The sequence below is a fragment of the Anser cygnoides genome, chromosome 9 (assembly GCF_040182565.1).
Source record: "Anser cygnoides isolate HZ-2024a breed goose chromosome 9, Taihu_goose_T2T_genome, whole genome shotgun sequence".
NCBI classification, from domain to species: domain Eukaryota; kingdom Metazoa; phylum Chordata; class Aves; order Anseriformes; family Anatidae; genus Anser; species Anser cygnoides.
The window spans coordinates 3,472,700-3,491,770 of NC_089881.1; the positions used below are offsets into that span (position 1 = coordinate 3,472,700).

The 19,071-nt window shown below is 38.7% G+C and overlaps 1 long non-coding RNA gene across 4 annotated transcripts in view; it reads right to left on the reverse strand.

The window, feature by feature from the left end:
- LOC136791468 (uncharacterized) overlaps positions 1 to 19,071 on the reverse strand; it is a 151,961-nt gene that overhangs the window by 103,302 nt on the left and 29,588 nt on the right. For 3 of the 4 annotated variants that reach the window (XR_010833632.1, XR_010833630.1, XR_010833629.1), the window contains exon 5: positions 14,623 to 14,692. This is a non-coding gene — a long non-coding RNA (uncharacterized lncRNA). Of the gene's footprint in view, positions 1 to 719; positions 1,115 to 14,622; positions 14,693 to 19,071 lie in introns of those variants that run through there. The other variant, XR_010833631.1, reaches the window with a different exon arrangement.

The following is a 19,071-nucleotide window of genomic DNA, read 5'->3' on the forward strand; positions in this document are numbered from 1 at the left end:
CTTTCCAGTTAACAGTGTGGTTAGAGTTTGCATCAATTTTGCCCCCTCACTTCTGTACACACAACCATACCCATGCTCTATAGCAGATAGCAGTTTTCTGCCCTGGAGAATTTTGTAGCATTGATTAAGCATGGAATTTGAAGCATGTACATTTGTTTTGCTTCATTTTTGTATGGGATGGATGATATCAATAATTTAGTTATGCAATAAACCTATTTCTGGTGAAAAATGGAGTTTGGTATTGTTAACTTCAGTGGCTACACACTGTAGAGTGCACAGACTTCAAGATAACTGAGAACTTCCAGGCCACATACAGTAGCTCTAGCTCAGCATTACTTTGCTGCTAACATACAGGCTAACATTACGGGCTTGCATCCTGCCCAAAATCAATCTTAACAGCTGTGCAGAGAGGTTTCAAGAAAAATTAAAAACAATGTTATGTACGTAAGAGTGAACAGTGCTTACAGGTGTTATCAAGAGGCTAATGCTAAAGTCTATAAAGTACTCTCTGTGTGACAGTTTCCATTTGTCAAAACCCCACTTTGAACAATTTTAGCAATAAAATGAAATCTAAAGAGGCATTTTTAACCTCCCCCCCAAGATACGCAACACGATTTACATATGAAGTAAACAGCATCTTTGACTGTTTGTAAAATTGCTCCCAGAGTATCTGATCAGCTTTGAAGCAATTCAGATTACCAGGGAAATCTCAGGTTGTATTTATATATGTGTGTGTATATATATATAATTATTTTTAAAAGTGTATTGCTATAAAGCCTTGATCTTATAATTACTCTGGCTTGGACTTCATCTTAAACACAAATATTTGCACTGAAGCTAATGACATTTGTCATATGTTTATCACTAAATACAGCTGGCAATGGCTGCAGGACTGGAAATTAAAATGGAACAGTATTTTCATCAATGTTGGGCAACAATCCATTTATAACCCTGAGATGCTTTCTCAAAGCTCTCTGCAATGGAGGAACTGCTGAGCGTCCCAGCTTTTGACCAGTCTAGGCAGACATTACAGATTATCCAGGTGTGTAGCAGGTGTGTAGACCTGACCTTTGTGTCTTCACGACTCCAGATTTCACTGTACTTACTAAAGAAGCTGTAGAAATAGTGAGAAGAAAAATTAAAAATATAAGTGCCAGGACTCTCTGCCTCTTCTCTTAATTTACATGACTTGAGATTGCTCATCTAGCCTCATAAGACCTAGCTGGTTGGTAGACAAGCTACATAATACTTTTGTTCTCAGGCTAGAGGACATAAAACTATTTCTAAATTCTAAGACTAAGTTTAAAAAAAATATTAATATTCCATTTCACCACACTGAACCTTTCTGAAACTCTTCTGAATTACTCACTTGACACTGTACATTATTTTTTTTCATTAGAAGCTTTAAAATCTAACAGATAGGACTACAAGAGAACAGCTATCAAAAGAAGCAATACAGAGCATTCTGCAGAACCGGGTGAAGTCAGACTGCAACTCACGATGCTGGTAGCAGCAATAATCGAACACAAATGCAGTTTCTGTAGACTTGCGTACATGTATATTTGACTCAATTTTCAACAGTTCTGCTGTTTTATTGTTCTAAGCCAAGATTATTGTTAGTTTTTTTTTTCAGAACAACCTTTTTTGCTTTGCAGAGCCTATAGATAATTAATTCCATTTTGTTTAGGAAGAAAACCATTACAGTCTCAGACATTACTTTCCAGAGCAACTTGATACAGAACACTATAATTATTAGGGCCTGAGGTGATGCCTTCTTTCTAAAAATAATATTGTTTTTGCATACCTGAGTAATTATTTCATTTGTTTAGTGACATTTGCATGTCACTATGCCTTGCAGTATTATAGCATAATTTAGAACATTATGAACTTTGTAGTTAATTGTTTCCAGCTCAGTTGATGATGTATTCTGGACCATTGACTGTTGCACTGATACAAAAAGTTATTTCCCCTTCACGGCTACCAGTGGTAGTCATTGTCAGTTTGGGATTTTTGTTTGCCTTTTATATTTTTAATGCCAAAGATCATCAGAGAAGTTTACAAGATAACCATTTCTTAAGTAAGCATGTTTAGAAATGCTTATTCTTTAAAGCATCTTTCAATTTTCACCATACTGTGTTTGGATTTTTTTTTTTTTTTTGTAAAAAATGCCCTCATCATAAGTTGATAAGCATATAAATCCTTATATATGCAGCTATTAATTAATGTTATTCACAGAAAAATGTCAAGTGACTGATGTAGGATGTCCTTACAGAATTTCTGGAGTGAAATACTGGTTCTCTTGACCAATCTGATTCATGACTAGAAAGAATGATGTGATATTAAATCAGTGATAATCTTTACTTACAGCTTATTTTTAGAACACAAGAGTGGCTAAGTATTTACTGTGAACAGACATGAAAAACTACTGTGAAGTCAGGTAGATGGCAAAAGCTCAGGAATGTCTGTTTAGGCGACAAAGAGATTTTATCTCCTTTCAAATACATTTTATTCTAATTTTTCCACTATATTAAGGTTTACCACATGGTTTTGTTTTACTAAGCAGATTTAGAGACAGTTGACAGGATTCTGCTTTGTCATCAATTAAAAGCATAAAAAAAAAGCCATTATCACATGTACATTCAAATTTCATATAAAAACTAACATAAACAACCCTACTTTTCCAGTGACATCATTCATCAAACATAAGCAGGGAGGATATCAGTATATACACTGTACTTTTTATAAAGAAGAAAAGCGCATCCTACCATGAAAAACTGAAAATAAGAATGCCTTCAAAGTACAGTAGACCCTTTGTCAGCACATCAGTAAACATGAACAGCAACAGCTCTGCGCTAGATCTGGCAAGAAAGTGGAAACATTTGCTGTGTTGAAAAAGTTGCAGCGGTCTCTGTTTGAGGCGTATTATTACAAAGCCTTAACTCTCAATAAGGCCAAAAAAGAACACTGCAGCGCAGCTAGCAGGTGTTATGCTTCTGAAATATTCCTACAATCAAAATGCTTGCAAAGCTACTGAGGAATGACAGCACAACATTTTGATCTATTTTCCCTTGTAGTCACTCTGTGAGGTAGCAAAAGACAATTATTTCTATTGCCAGGCAACAAGAAATAGAATGGGCAACCAAGTGAGCAAGGGCCTGACTTGCAGAGATGCAGAGGTGTATAAATGCTGTGTAACCAGCTAAGCAGTTCAGGTATCTTGCAACCATCAAAATTATAGGTGTATGGTAATCCTTAGTAGTTTTATACTTAAGGGTTTTGTTTGGTTGTTGTTGTCATTTTCTTTTTAATGTAAATAGTTCTGCATCTGCAACTGAAGGCAACTGCGTACATGGGAGGAAGTGCCTTGTCCCAAACCATATTTATTTTATATGACTGGTAGGAAAGAATTCCTAAGCCCCTGGTGCTGAGGCTTGTCTGCCTGGATGATCCAATGTATTCCTTCATTACCAAGGAAATAACATTCTGTGACAGTCCTGAACCCTTCCTGATGCCTGCCAGGCTGCAGACTGCAGTCTTGCTGTTAAAATGGATGGGACATTCTGAGTGACATTCTCCGTGAACACAGGAGCTCTTTGCATATGGTTGCAAGGTTTATCTGCATAGTAAGCCATGTCTTTCTCACTCAGATTCCTAGGTTTTGTAATGGATGCAGCAACATGACTTCCAGTGGACCTGTCCCATGAACGTACGGTAACCATACCTTCATGTCTTCTCAGCCCCCCTCACATATGTAGCACACAGAATAGACTCTGGGTATCAACATTAATAAAATGTGACTTCTAAACATCAAAAAGACAGACCTTTCTAAAAGGAAAGAAAAAGGAAAAGGCTATTTTACAGAAGCATGTCATTATTCTCCTGGCTAAACCTGCACTAGTCAGATAAGGGAGTTATACTTCACTGTGCATAAACAGAGTTGAGGATTTCCACAGCATAAGGCAGGTCAGTGCCAATAACTTGACACAACTGAGCATCTGTTATCAGAAAAAAACAGCCTATTTATTTACCCATAAGGTTCTGGTTACAAATTACCTGCAAGACAATACTACACCAAAACTGTACAAAAATGTCAGTATATACAGAGGAGGGGTATTAATGACATTAACACATATAGTACCACAGAATTTAAGGTAACATATATCCGTATCACTTAGGGATCTAAACCATTTCCATGGGAAGTCATAATCTCCTTTTCTTTTTCCATATGCATTCAAGAAATTTAGTACTAAAAGGCTGTCAGAGAAGATTTGTTTCTACAACCTCTTCCCAACAATCTTTCGTAATGGATTTTAATCAAAAAGAGAATTCTTTGGTTGCAAGTTGCTATCCAGAGATTAACACCTGACTTACCAATCAGAATAATGCCCCAAACCCACAAAAAGTTTAAACACAGCCAACCTGAGTCAGAATTTCTAAATTCTATCCCTGGTTCTGTCACTCTCTTAATGTTCAGTCATTATTAAGCCACTAAATTTCCCCGCTCTACTGTATCTATATTTGTTCAGCACTCTCATCAAAGTCTGCAAATACCTTCCAGAAACACAATAAATGTTTGATTACCAACTGCAACACACACTTCCTCTCCTTGCTCTAATTTCAGCCTACAGTAATAAAACAGGAATACTAATCCCTTGTTAACAGTTTCGGGGTTATGGAGTTTAATTGATTAATGCCCATGAGGTTGCCTGAGATAGTCAAATAGAGAGAATGGAGAAACGCAAATATATTAGATCAGCAGGGTTACTTAAATAAACTACAGTCCCAATACCTAACTGAATAAATCTAATCAAAAAACTACTTAGCAGGAAAATGGTACAGCAGCCAAAGAACATTTACAAAAGCTTTTATTTTCACATGTCATTTTAGAAAAAGAATTGCATTGGCACTTACCTGTGCATATACAATGACAGTTATTTTCTTAATAATACTGCATACCCATGTTGCTGAATTCCTTTGTGTATTTTTAAACTTACTTTCACCTATCTAAATCAATCTGAAATACCTGAGATGATGAACTTTATTTTTCAGTACTCAGCACAAATTTTATTGCATTTTAAAAAGTCGTTAAGAGATGTTGCTAACTTAGATCAGCCAACTCTGATTTTGAGGGTATTGGCAGGGCTGCTCATAAATACAGAAAGGTTGTTGTAACATCTGTCTGTATTTACCTATAAGAAAAGGATGGAGAAGATTGCAGCATCCCACAGTCATTGAAATTAATGATTGCTAGGTAGCTAGTTATATCACAAATACCTCAAAAACATGGCAGAAGAAAAGTTATAAAATAATACTAGAGTGCTTTCTAAACTGATGTTTCTTCATTAAAAAACACACACAACACAGAAACAGTGGGAAGACAGTTACAGGTACAGAAACTATACAGTGAGATACCCACATTCTTAAAAAAAAAAAAAATATTGAGAAGCATATGTGATAGAAAATATGAATCCTTTGTTAGTTCAAATGCTGTATACAAAATCAGCTGTGTGGTGGACAATGAATTCCCACCCTTCTCTCCACATGTTGTAATTGTAGTGACGTTTGACTTGTTTAAGTAGCAACAGTAATTAAGGCTCAGCCTACCCTTCCACACACACAGCTGAGTTTTGGGTACACCACCAGATACACTGGGATGTACTTTAACTGACGAACACCTCCAGGAACAACAGGGGACTCTCTCGTGGCCAGGCCCTGACCCCGGCCTCGGCCGCCTCCTCCAGCCCCCAGCCGCTGCTGGTGCTCCGGGCTGCAGGCCCACACTGGGGCCGGTGAGGCCGGCAGGGGGGCTCCGCTCCAGGTTAGGGACGTTCTTCCTCACTCTTCTTTGTGTTTGGAAAATATCCCATCAGTCATCTCTTTAAAAAGCATTTACAGAACTAGTTAAGTGGAAGCCACTACCAACCTTTGAATCCTAATTATTTGTGACAGCGTTCTAGAAACTTTTAACCAGAAAGACTGGAGAAGGGGGCTATTAACAGAAACAGCCACAGTGCACTCCAGCGTTGCTTGCACCATGGGTGTCTCTCATGCCCACAACAGACCCAGGAATCTCTGTGCGGTGAAGATTCACCATGGTGCTTTCTCCTCCTGCCACCTCCTCATTGCTCAGCCCAGGAAACAAGTTCAGGGGCCCTCTGCCCTGCTGACAGCCCTGCTGCAAGTAATGCTCCAACTGGGTTGTGCCTCACACCAAGGACAGGCTGATCTCGCAACACGGGCACCAAACAGCTAGATTTCCTCTCTGCTTTGGAGAACAAGTTATTCCAGCAGCATCCCCATCCTACCAACCACAGCATCCAGCCTGCTGTACGGCTGCATCAGGGAAATGAGTTCTAGAGCTGAGCAATCCAACAAAGCAGTGAAACCTCATTTTTGTAATTATGTACAGCGATTACACAGGAACCAAAATTTCTTTATGTCAGTGGACTGAGTAAAAGGCAGAAGGCTCCCTTATTCGTTACTGCTTTCCAGTCATTTCATACTTTGGCAAACAACTTGAAAGCTTTGAAAGAACAAACAACTGCAATTTCACTTTGAAAGGCTAAGCCCAAAGGGAACTGATGGCTGAGGCAAGAACTTTATTGTCTGAAAAATATACATTCTGTGAACTGTAATTAGAGCTGTGGGAATAATTGATTTGTCGGCCCACTAGCCAAAAGAAAAGAAGGGAAAAGAAATCATTTTTGGTCATCGTTTCCTTTCTGTAACAGCATGTCAGCGCAGAAATGACCAGAGTCAGGGACAACAGCTCCATTTGCACGGGGGGGGCATTGTGAGACCTGCAGCACCAGCTCACAGAAATGTTCTACATGTGCCAAGCAAGGTGCAGAGAGGTGGCTTGGTTCTCATTGTTGACAGGCTTTTGCAACTGAATTGAAGCCTAATCCGCCTCATGCTCAGTTACTAACAGTTTCTCAAGCAGTGTTAATGCACAGAGATCTGCGTGCCCCAAGTCTTCACCTGCCCTTATTCCCCATGCTTCCCCCTGCACTGCCTGACTGGGGCTAGGATATTGCGTGCTGCAGTCGATCAGAAGACAGTGGGCACCTCTACAGATCAAACTGCACCTCCCTCAGAAGAGAGGCAAAAAAAGCTTATGAAATGAAAATACCAGATATCATAGAAAAAGAAGAAATGCAAGTGGCCATGACTTCTGTACATGTCGATATCATCCCCAAATGTTCTCACTCTGCTCTCAATGCAACCAATTTCTTTCCAATGTTTAAATGTCACACACAGCCACAAGACGTGACAGAATACTTTCCTCAGTATGAAGGAGGAGACTTTCAGGATAGTAACTAAATAAATACAAAGATCTCGGTCCTTCTCTCATTGCTTTTGTTATCAATATAACTTGTAAACAGCAGACTATATAATCTTATAGATACTCTATACTAAACAATATTGATAATATAGACTACTAAAGCATATACTACAAATTGCAGTTAAATATCATAATAACAAAACACTCTATGCTGAATGACATCAGAAGCAGGAGTTCTGGCTCCCCTTCAGCCTTCCATAAAATTCTCTGCTCATCTTTTGACGCCACCAGACACAGAAAGTCTTTTGGCTTAGCTTACATGTAGTTTTAACTGTGCTTTACAGAAGTGCAGAGGGAAAGAATCTGCAAATAAGTTCATGTACTGTACAAGAAATAAAAGCGTCTTTCTTAAATGCATTAGTACAATCCCTACAGTTATGTGCTTGTAAATGGCAATGGTATCAGTACCCACACCAACACGTTTTCAGGCAGGAAAATCGGTTATTCTTGCAAGTCAGTGGACAGGTTGGGATGCAATAAAAGCAAAACACACATCTACACAAAAAAAAAAAAAAAAAAGAAAAAAAACTGTCACCAGCAAGCTCTGCAGAGGGCCAAACAAAAAGATTGTACAAAATGTTTTAGCACAACATTCAGTTATATGCTCTTTATCTTCCACATGGATTAAAAGTTGATAATGGATTTTTTGAGGTTGGGATGATTATTGCCAGGGTCACTTAAAGCAAGGTAGGTAATTTATCCTCATCTTGCAGAAGCCTGATGCTCAAAGTAGTCTGAATTAGACATGGAAAATTTAAGTTTACCACCTAAATGTATTTTTCTAGTAGTTCTAGTCATTAAAGCATAAATATTATTGAAGCTTATGAAGTTTTGTGGTCATATTAAAGGAAAGGATATCCAGGTATTTTGCAGAAATAATACAAAATTCTATTGTTTTTTGTTTGCTTGCTTTCTAATAAGGAGCTGGGGATTCACCCAGACCTGTAACAGGAATACAGGTAATAAGTTATGAAATGGCAAAACACTAGAAATAACACAAAGTGGGAAATTCCTGAGACAAATGTAAGGGTTTGCCCAAAATATATGAATTTTATCATAGCCTTTTCTGATCTCATTATATGCTTCACTGATTTTTCTTTATCTTGTGGAGGGAAGAGACTTTACAGGCAGCATCAAATCTAGAAAATATTTGGTAAAGATTTCTAGCATACAGTCATTCGCAAAAAGGCAGCTTGTCCTAATCATGACAGATATGAAGGCACTTATTCATTAACCATGAGGTAAAAACACAGTAAAAAAAAAAAAATAATCCCTTAATTGAGTTCTTTATGCAAACACATTCATTTTTAAGTCATTTTATATTTTTAATTACATATAGTCCATGAATATAAAGAAATTCAATACTATTGTGAGTCTCTTACACCCAAAAATAACTCACCAAATTGCCCAAATAAGTTTTTACTAAGTAAAATGTTACTAGGGTATACTAACATATGCAACTGCACTGATACACATACTGCATCTGAACACAGCCCGTGTCTATTTAATCCTACAGTTCACACACAGAATCTGTTGAGATTAAAAAATGAATGGCATCTAAAATTTCGCGTGAACTCTTCTTGCAGTATGAAGGTAATATTTCCACTGATCGGTCTGGAAGGACCCCATTAATCTCACACAACCATTTAATGGCACAGGAGGCTGCAGGGAGTTTGGCCCAAACAATGATGAATTGCTCTGATCCAGGGGGTCTAAGCTCCCTGCCCACAACACAGTAAAACAGTTCTCACTACTACATTGGCCCTTGGGTTTTAATAGTATTTGTGCTGATCCCCCTGTACTTCATGGGAAGGAGCATGCCTCCTCATCCAAGGACTATTTACTCTATTTTTGAGCACAGGGACTCTGGAGACTGCCCACAGAGCTACAGACTGGGTAACTCTTACATGGAACAGGAAATAATGTCAGTCTTCAGTCAGGCGCTGTGTTAAACCATCGCGTGCAATAGATTCCCACCTAGCAGTATTAAAAAAAAAAAAAAAAAGTGACTGAATCTATCTGCAGACCCTAGCTAATAGTAGGTGGCTAGGAAATACTATAAATATAGGAAAGATCTCCTAAATTGTGAATTAAAGACATTGGTTTTAGGTGTGACAAGTCAGGACAGGAAAGTATCGAGAAGTGTCCTAGAAAAAATAGCCTGTATTTGATGCCATTCAAAGGAGGGAAAGTGAAGGGGGAAAGAGTTACAGAAGGGGTGACTTGTTGAAGAAGATGCCTCTTACTGCTTTGTCTGTCATGGGTCACTACTAGCTGAGGATGGAGAGGAAAGAGAAGACTGTGGGAGGGTTAAACAATGAAGATTTGCACTACCCTGGTAGAGTTTAGTGTTTCCCAAGCTTTTCTCATGCTAATGTATGTTGCAGACAAAAGTCTAAGTAGTATTCTAACATGTTCTGACTGTCTCCCTAGAGCTCAAGCTCTCACCAAGCCTCACCCCAAGGAGAAGAGGTTGCACAGTGGGAAAGACAGGTGCAATACCGCCTTTGCTCTTGGCGTTCAAACAGCGCCATGCTGACCTTCATACTACAATTACTTTGACAATACTCACTGTGCATACATACACTGGGTCTCCCTCCTCTTATGACACGAAGCGTAAGTTGCTTGTTTTACCCTTATACTGCAATACCACTGCAAGACTACCCTGCATCCAACTCCATTTACGTTTGAAGGACTGACTCCTCTTCTGTGATGCCATCTCCATTCCCACTTTGTTTTCAAGGAAGGATAAAAACAAAGCTTGTAAATATGCAGATTTGTTCACAGAAATGTATGCTCTCCTGCACAGTGAACCTGTCCTATATGGCACCATAACTTCAGATGAGTGGCTGAACGTATTGCCATACCTGTGAATGACATTAATTCATGCAAGTCCATAATCACGTGGTGACTGAGAGTAAAAATGCAATGTGTTTTGAACTACAAAGATCTTTTACTACTTCTACCTTACAATATCCATCTATTAGCATGGAAGTGTACAGGGAATTCAAGATGTTTTAAGAAGTCTCTGACACTAGTATAAAAATAAATAAAATCAATCAGACCTGTCTCAGATAACTTTTCATTTCTAACTTCAGTGACTTGTGTATTTAAATGCAGCTGGGTTGGTTTTTAGCCCAAGCTCATGGTGACCAAAAGATTGAACACAGTGGGTGTCTTTTGATTTTGTTTCACAGAAAGGCAACAATATTTAAAGATTGGGATGCAGACTGGCTAAAAAATAATTAAGCTGTTTCTTAGGGGAAACAATGGCAATGGTATGGAAAATTCAATAGAGTTGAAAATGGCCTAGTAAAATACTACATTTTATAATTCAGCACAGGAGACTTTCTGAGATCTAGTTTTTGTCAGTTGATCCATCATTTTCTTGCTGTTCAGAAAACACACAGGTTCTTGAGAACCGTGACTAAAAGTACTAAAAAAATTCATACATTTTTTTTCCACTTCACTATTCATTTGCTGTCTTCTGATTTCTCCAAGCTTTCTTCTTAAAACAGCAGCTGCTCGCCAGTCAACTGATTGGGTTTCATGCAGCTTACCTTCTATTGCAGCTTGAAAGATGGTCTGAGATGCACACTCTTCAGTGTGCTGAACATACGCAAAGAGACATTGATAGAAAAAGCACTTGGGCCAATAACTTCCACAGTGTTTAAAAATATAAAATGGCCATTATGATTAAATGATTTTATTTCACTCCAAGGTTTCTGCTTTTGCTTCTGTCTTGCTGCTGATCCAGCACGTTTATCTCATTTTATTATTTTTAACAGAAGATCAGTCTCAAAACTTTCCTGAGTGTCAATATCTGTACCATTAAACAGAACATCTGTTTTTTCCCCAAGTATTCAGTTCTACTGCTTAAATGACAGTATAATCCAAAGCCTGCAACAGGGTGGAAAGAGTGCACAAGAAAATTTCCAAGAACTGGGTTTATACATGGGCACTGTCCAAAACTGTGGACTCTTTTTCACTTACATGTTTCTTCACTTAATCCAAACAGTTGTTACTGGAAAAGTCCCTGAAACCCTGTCTTTAAATATTGCACTAGGTCTTCTAAAATATTTGAAGTTTTGTCTTGCTTGTGACATACATTTTCTGTTTCCCTCCCTCCACTAGGCCACAATACAGGTGCCATTCATTCTGTACACTTGCTTTTCTATTGTGAGGAAATGTTCTACTGAAAAGATTTAGCCTGATCAGTATTTGAGCAGAATGAGAGAGATAAACATTGAAGAGTCATGTAATTCATGGTGGGAACACCGTCCCTAAGTTAAGAACCAGGTTTGCTTATCTACAGAAAAAACAGTAGAAATTTGATCAGTGGAGTACTACAGGTATGAAACAATTTCATACAGACATCTGAAATTTGAAACTCATTACATTTTGGTTCCCTTTCAAGTTCTGACCTGTTTTAATGCTGTTTTTTCTTCCTTTTTTTTTTTTTTTTACCCAAAGTCTGTAGAGCCAAGTGTCATTTCTATACGCTGCAATATCCTCTCAGACACCATTAGTTCTTTAGCCTCCAGCACTCTGAAGGGTGGATGACCTCCTCCGTAATATAAAGATAGCTTCTGCAAGCCATTACTTATTAGTAGAGAATAAAGTTACTTGGTGGTTGAGAAAGGATTACTGTCTGCCATGGAGATGGCTGCTGAGCGGCTGAAGTTCTTTGACACTAAAGAACATACGTTTTAAATAGACTTCACTATGCAGTAAGTAATTTGTGGATATTTGATCAGGCTTTTACAGAAAATACTGTATAAAATACTCTTCTGTTCTTGTGATATAGACTGACTGTTGTACACCTTTCAATCGATTTTGCATAATGCTAATCTTAAGGGTAGCTCAGTATGAACCAAGCATGGCAATTCTACTCCAAACCCCTGATCTCTATGATTCTAAGAAGCTGAAAAATCAAAAGTGCCAAGAAGTATTTGTCTTGTTGTGAAGTATTCCATTTGTGCACTGACACCATTTGCTTACTGAGATAAGAAAACATTGCTGATCTCCAACAGCTTTCCATTTGCTCACAGGTTAAAGATTAAACAGTAAATGTGTTTGAACAAATGTGTTATATGGTTTCCTTAAACACACGTATCCATGAGTAGAAAGCTCTTGCACCGTTTACTTCAATTATAGCAAACTCTTGAATGTACTTCTAGAGCAAAATCAAGGGGGATACAGGGACAACAATCAAACATTCAGTTGTTGCTACATACAGATCAGTAATCTTTAGAGGTTTATTTATATATGTTTATAAATTTATGTTTATGTATATGTATATATATGAGTGATTGCTTCAGGAATTTTAGCAGGCCTTACTTTCTTTGCAACTGATATATTTTCATGACATATTTTGTTATAAATAAAGTTTCAGTACGAGATACGCTAACTTGTTTGTATTTTAAATTTCCCCTCCAAAGTAGCTCAAATTATCTTGGATAGCAAGATGGATACCCCTGGCAGCAGGCTCCTGTAGCTTGGACAAATTGCAGAAAACTGCAATCAAGTCCTGGAATTATTTACACCAATATTCCTGAGTACAGTGACTTGTCTATCCAAGTTAAGCCCTTAATCCTGGTAGGCATTCTGAGGAACAAACACAATTGCCACACCTCATCTGATCTGAGGGGTCGTATTCTCTTCAGAAAAAATGCCACAAATCAGTGCTATGTGTAAATCGGAACACTGTGCAGGATTACCTCACAACAAGAGGCAGCAATTCCCCGTGGGGGAAGTCTTTAAAAGTTCTAAATTTATCTAAGCAGCAAAAGATGACAAAAAAAGATAATAGGTGTGAGATGGAAATGACATGATCAAAACTCAAACACAGCAATAAAGTTTATCTATGGTATGGAGACATATTAAAGCAGCATGTGATGAATCCTGTATGGTCTCTTGCTGTGATTCAGTAATGACTGCATAAACTACTAATAATGGATTATTTTAATTTAAAAGATAATTAAGCAAGCAAACAGTTTCAAAAGAAAAAAAAATAATTATGTTTTGAAGAGAAAAGTACTTTGATGTTACGTGTTCTCCTAGCACATCTCACAAAACCTCTAAAACTTTAAATTAAATAAGAAAAATATACTTATTTCAACAAGGAAGTAAAATGTCTTTTCTCCAGCCTCATCCAAAAAAATCCCCTGCATTTCAATCAGACAACTTTTTCACCTCTATGACAAAGACAAAAACCACTATAGCTTCCACTGTCCTTTAATATAGCTGAAATAGAAACAAAATTTTGTCCCTGATGAAATTTTATCAAATTTAGGAACTGTGATTTTGGTTCAAACCTAGACTATAATACATGATTACAAGCAATTACCCTGATATGAAGAGGAAAACAGCAAGTATCCCAAAGTGATGGGATTTCCTTCTTTAATCTTTGAGAGTAGTGATGCAAGAAAAATTCCATCCTGCAGTGCCTCCAGGTATAACAATCCCCCTGCTAAATCTTCTAAACCTGTCACAGCCAGAACTAATCTCACATTTTCCTGCTGATAATTTACTATGATTTCAATCTAGTAGACATTTTAACACTTTCAGTTAAAGGAATGAAAAGTTAGGAGAGTTAAAAAAAATGTAAAAGGTGATGAAAACAAATTAAACACTAAAAATTCATAAAAACTTTGGTTATTTATCATTAGCCTGAATTAAGTTTTTAGTTTTTGTTTTTTGTTGTGGTTTTTTTTTCAAAATTATTTTACTTGATCCACTTACTTCAACTTTGACACAAACAGAACACTTCTTGCTGCCTGAAAATACATTAGCAATAGCTGGCTGAAAGATTTTGAGCCCTGTCAGCCCAGACAGTCATTCTGCTACTCAGAAAAGTACTGCAGGCCGTCACAAGTATGGAACAAAATCTTCTGAGATGTCATGTATCTTATGAACAGTTTTAATTCACTTTAACGCGACAATAAACACAGTTGAAATACATGCATATGTAAATATTCTTACTAACAAGGCCTTGACTTTGCATTTTTACCTCAGGTTCTGCCTGATAAACTCTGAAAGCTGATTTGCATAAACTCACTGTTGGAATGCTTGAACATCCTTTTTTCTTTTTTTATTCTTATTTGCTGACAACCCATCTTATTTTATGGACAAAAAATTTATGCAAAACATAACCTCAAAAGAGGTAAGCATAATTAATGAAGCACTTGGTTATTTGGGAGTTGGTTTGTAAGCATAAGGTTCAACATTAAAGTAGATCTGCAACGTTGCATGTGATCGAAACAGCAATGGCTTACCTTGTTTGGGCTTGAGTTTCACGTCTGCTCTGCCTTGGCTGAAGCACAGTGCACGTAGCCTCGTGGGCACCTGCAATATCCATTTAACAGATTCAGTTAGCGGAACAGAGAATGAACATGGCCCTAGATTTTTTAAATATTTTGCTGAAATGTGAATTTATTATCACATTTGCAGAAGTTCAAAGTCACATACATAAGTTATGGAGTAAAATTCTGCGTTTAACCATATGTGCCCAACTGAACAGCCCTTCTTATTCTCAGATGTGAGGACAGGCAATAGTGTGCTAGCAGCTTACATAAATACCAAAATCACATGCAGAATTTCCTAGGCAGTGGAGGTTAGTCACTTCCCAGGAAGAATAGATGAGCTGGTACTCATTGCTGTCTCAGGCACTGAAGAGCAAGCACAGAGACAAGAGGAGGCAAACTCCCATTTCTTTGCTCAGAGGAAAAGCGTCAGGAGCAGGCAGCAAACAGCTCTCTCTGGGCATAAACTGAGACCTGTGATGAGTTGGGGCAGCAGCAGGTTGCTCAGCATTTCGCTACTTGGCAGCACAACTGGCCTCTCCTGCCTCAAGGATGCTCTGCAGAACAGGCTCTGATGGGGAGCAGTGGGAGGCCTGGAAAGACCAGCAGCACCTCAGAACAAATAACACTACTGGGAAACACGGAAGGGCAGCAGAGCACTCCAGGGGTAGAAGGGGTGTCTTGCTTTCTTTCTTTCCCTTTCCCTTCCCAGGGCTGACCTCTCTACTGCTGTCATTTTTGTTCCCCTTTAAAAGAACCAGGGCATCCACTGTCACATCGAGCTCCTGCAAAAAAACTCATCCTCATTCCTTCCCTCTTATCTCCTGTCCCTCTTTACACCCACCATTTCTCCTATGCCTGTGTCTTTCTGATCATATAAACTAGAGATAGATCAGGGTCTTGGGACCCTGCAGTGAAATTCATGGCGTGCACCTTTCCTCTGCTATTATTGCCCTTCTGAGGTAGATTTAAGCTGAAGGCTATTTAGTACTGTCATTTCCTTTTTCATGCATTTACAGATGAACAGTATAGTGGTAAACACTAGGAAGCTTAAATTTCATATGTACCTCCCTCTAGCTGCTATTTAAAAAAATACTTCCTGAATCTAGCAGGAGCTTAATTTTTAAAGTAGTATGATGAGAAAACTCTTTGCTTGTCTTCAACGTTTTTAATGGCAAAATTCTTCAACAGACAAATATTGCATGCCCTGGGTGTCATAGACAGTATGTTACAAGAGATGAATGTAACAATGCTTCCCGCTTCTAGATATATTAGTAATATTTTTTAACCAAAATCAAAACATTTACAAGCCAGACTCTCCATCAACATAGCTGAGTACAGAAATATTTCTAAAAGTTGTACAAGTTTGTCTTTGAGATGCCACAGCTTGGCCTTCAGAGAGAACACCAGGCCATGTACCTTCTCTGTAGCTACTGTTGTTTGAAGACTATCTCAAGTCCTAATTATTCCCTCCCATACTGCCTGTTTTTGTTTTTTTTTTGATTCATTTTTTTTTCTTTTGTTGTTTGTTTGGGTATTTATTTGTTTGTTTTGTCATCTGCCTTTCTCCTATCCTACTGTAACTGGTTGGAGTTTTTTATTTATTTGTTTGGTTTAAAAAAAAAAAGAAGTCAACCCAAGTTGCATACCATATCCCTCCCTTCAGCTCTGGGACAGCTTTGGATGTTGATGATAGGAGGGGCTTTTCTTGTATGCTCATACAAGAGCATACTGCAGCTGCAGGTGTTGTCATTCAGCTACTTAAGTTTAGGTTGCCCTGGGTCCTGCAAATGCCCTGCAAATTGGAGGTTTAAACAGCTGAGTTACCCAAATTGACCCTGCAATTAACAAATGAGAAAGTGGAGGTCTAATTAACGCTAGGATAATCAGTTGGTCTTATGCATGTTCATTAGCAAACTCTGTTCAGGACCTCACGTAGCATGTTGTAAAACCTGCAACACTGTACTCCATCAGGAAAGAAAGCAAAACAAAACAAAACACAAGAAAATCCACCCATGCAGGCATTTTTATTTTTCCCATAGAGCTACACAGTGGTAGCTAAAAGCACTAATGTATGTGCACGACTAACATTGCAGAGAAGCAAAATGGTGATTGGAAGAACTGGCACCAGTTAATGCCACTTGGTTAGCCTCTCACAGCAGGTGTGATACTGCACAAACATCAGACCTGCTTGCTGCAGCTTCGGAGGAAGAGTAACGCCAGAAGGGGCTGCTGTTCAGTTCACGCACACAAACAGGATCCCTGTGACCTGCCTTAATTTTACAAATACAGTTTAACTTTTCACTACCATTTTATGTGCTATAAAAGATAACAAAAATGTAGATATGCTGGCTTCAGACACCCAAAACCACTTTTCCTAGAAAAGATCACTTGAACTACTGCCCGTTGCAGTGCTACCACCAGTATGCCAAACACACCCTGGATCTTCTTAAAGAAGCCCCGGCCCAGCAGGCAGCATCTCAGTTGTTCTGAGCTGATTTATCTGATCGGGTGACAAAAAGGTGAATATCAGACCTAGGCTTCTTCCCCAGCTAACTGGGATGACAGCATTGCTCGTTCCTCTAGCCAAAACACTGAGGCATCACTGGGCAAACAAGCATTCAGAGCATGCTAGTCCCAGAGCATGGAAAGGATGTCTTCATAGCTGGAAATGACCAAGTCCTAATGAGGAGCAGAACAATTCCCAGGGAATACATATATTGGCAGGATCAGAAAGCCAAATTCACGTTGCAGGGTGTAAGGATAGCTGTAGTGACCCATTACTTTCTCGCTTAGTCCCTGGGTGATCTATCAGTCAGAATATGACAAAGCCCTGTGCTAGGATTCTGCCACAGTCCTGTGGAATCACAGGCCTTGTTTCAATGAAGGGGTGAAAATAAAACAAGTGAATTAATGGCATATATTCCTTGAGTATCTTAATTGTCTGTTATTTTTTGATTACACAAAACTAAAAGGGAAAACGGCAGTGCCCTAGTGTGCCTCTGTTCTGGAGTTGCATCAGCCCCTTCCTCCTCAGCAATTACCACACTTTCGGGAATTGCCTGGTTTACAGGGATAGAGAGCACTCCTTTAGTACTGGAAGTGTAATGAGTTGGGAGGTAATTGTAATACCTAGTCATCTATTGCTTCTGCTTTGAATGTTCTTTAATGCAACAATCAGGAGAAACTAGACAAACACTTGGTGGTTTTGTTTGTTTGTTTTTAATACACATCTCTCTGAAACTAAAGGAATCTTTTAGTGACAGTGGACGAGAGAAGAAGGTGAACATCTTCCTGAGCACTGCCAATCATCTGAGGTAAAGAAACAGGGAGAGAAATCAAGCAATCAAGAGGTGTCACAAGTAAAGGCAGAGTAAGAGCCAAGCTCTCCACCAGCACAGCCCCTTTGAGTGACTGCTGCTCCTAGATCAGCAGCCAGCAATGGGAGTATTGAATATCAAGGGGGGTGGGAGAAATGAAGTATCAGTGTCTGAAGCAAGGAAGGACCTTTGATAAAACAGGCATATTCTACATAAAGTCTGAAAATATTTTAAATGATCAAGACTGCCAAAAATCAGTGGCCTTAACCAGGGTTATAAAAATCCCAGGAAAGCTAAGTGAGTATAGAAAGGCTTTGTCCTCCCGTTCACCTGCACAATACAGCTAAATTGTAATGAATAGTTAAAAAGGATTAAAAGGGCATCTATTTTCTCCAAAGACTAAGATAGCTGAAAGGCGATGTTGAAGTTTGCCTCTCTACATGTCAGCTTTCCACACAACATATGCAAACCATCCCTGTAGCAACAGGACTCATGAAAGCTGAATGCCAGCCTCCCAGCTAAAAACAAACCTTGCTGGGAAATTAGCTATGAGGGACACCACAGTTGCTACCGCTGTCTTTATCATGTGCCACTCTATTAATTTGTTAGAGGAGAGCTGCCATACTGAAGCAGAGCAATGTTAGAAGTATGTGTTTGTATATATCTGCAATGAAAACAAACACATATGTTAAAACCTTTTGTTTTAATAGACACAGACAACTGATAGCTTGGAAGATGCCATCCGACAGCACTTTTTCTTTAGAGCGGACCCTTTCAAATCCTAGTGGAATATCATCTTGCATGTACAGGGCAGGGACAGCACAGACAGCAATACTTCAGCCTTCCAAATACCAGCCAATATTAAGATATAAAGAAATTACCTAAAATGTTTCTCAGAAATCTCTCTCCTTAACCTCCCCAACAGAAAAAGACAGAACATCTCCTTAGCTGAAATGCCTGCTATGCAAGTTAAGCCATTGAAGCTGGACATATTTACATCCTATTTGACAGCAAAGCTGGGAGCCTTGTGGAGATGCTGTGGCCTGCACCGTCACAGCACCAGTCTCCAGGCCTTATGGTGAGAGCTTAGTGACAGCACAAA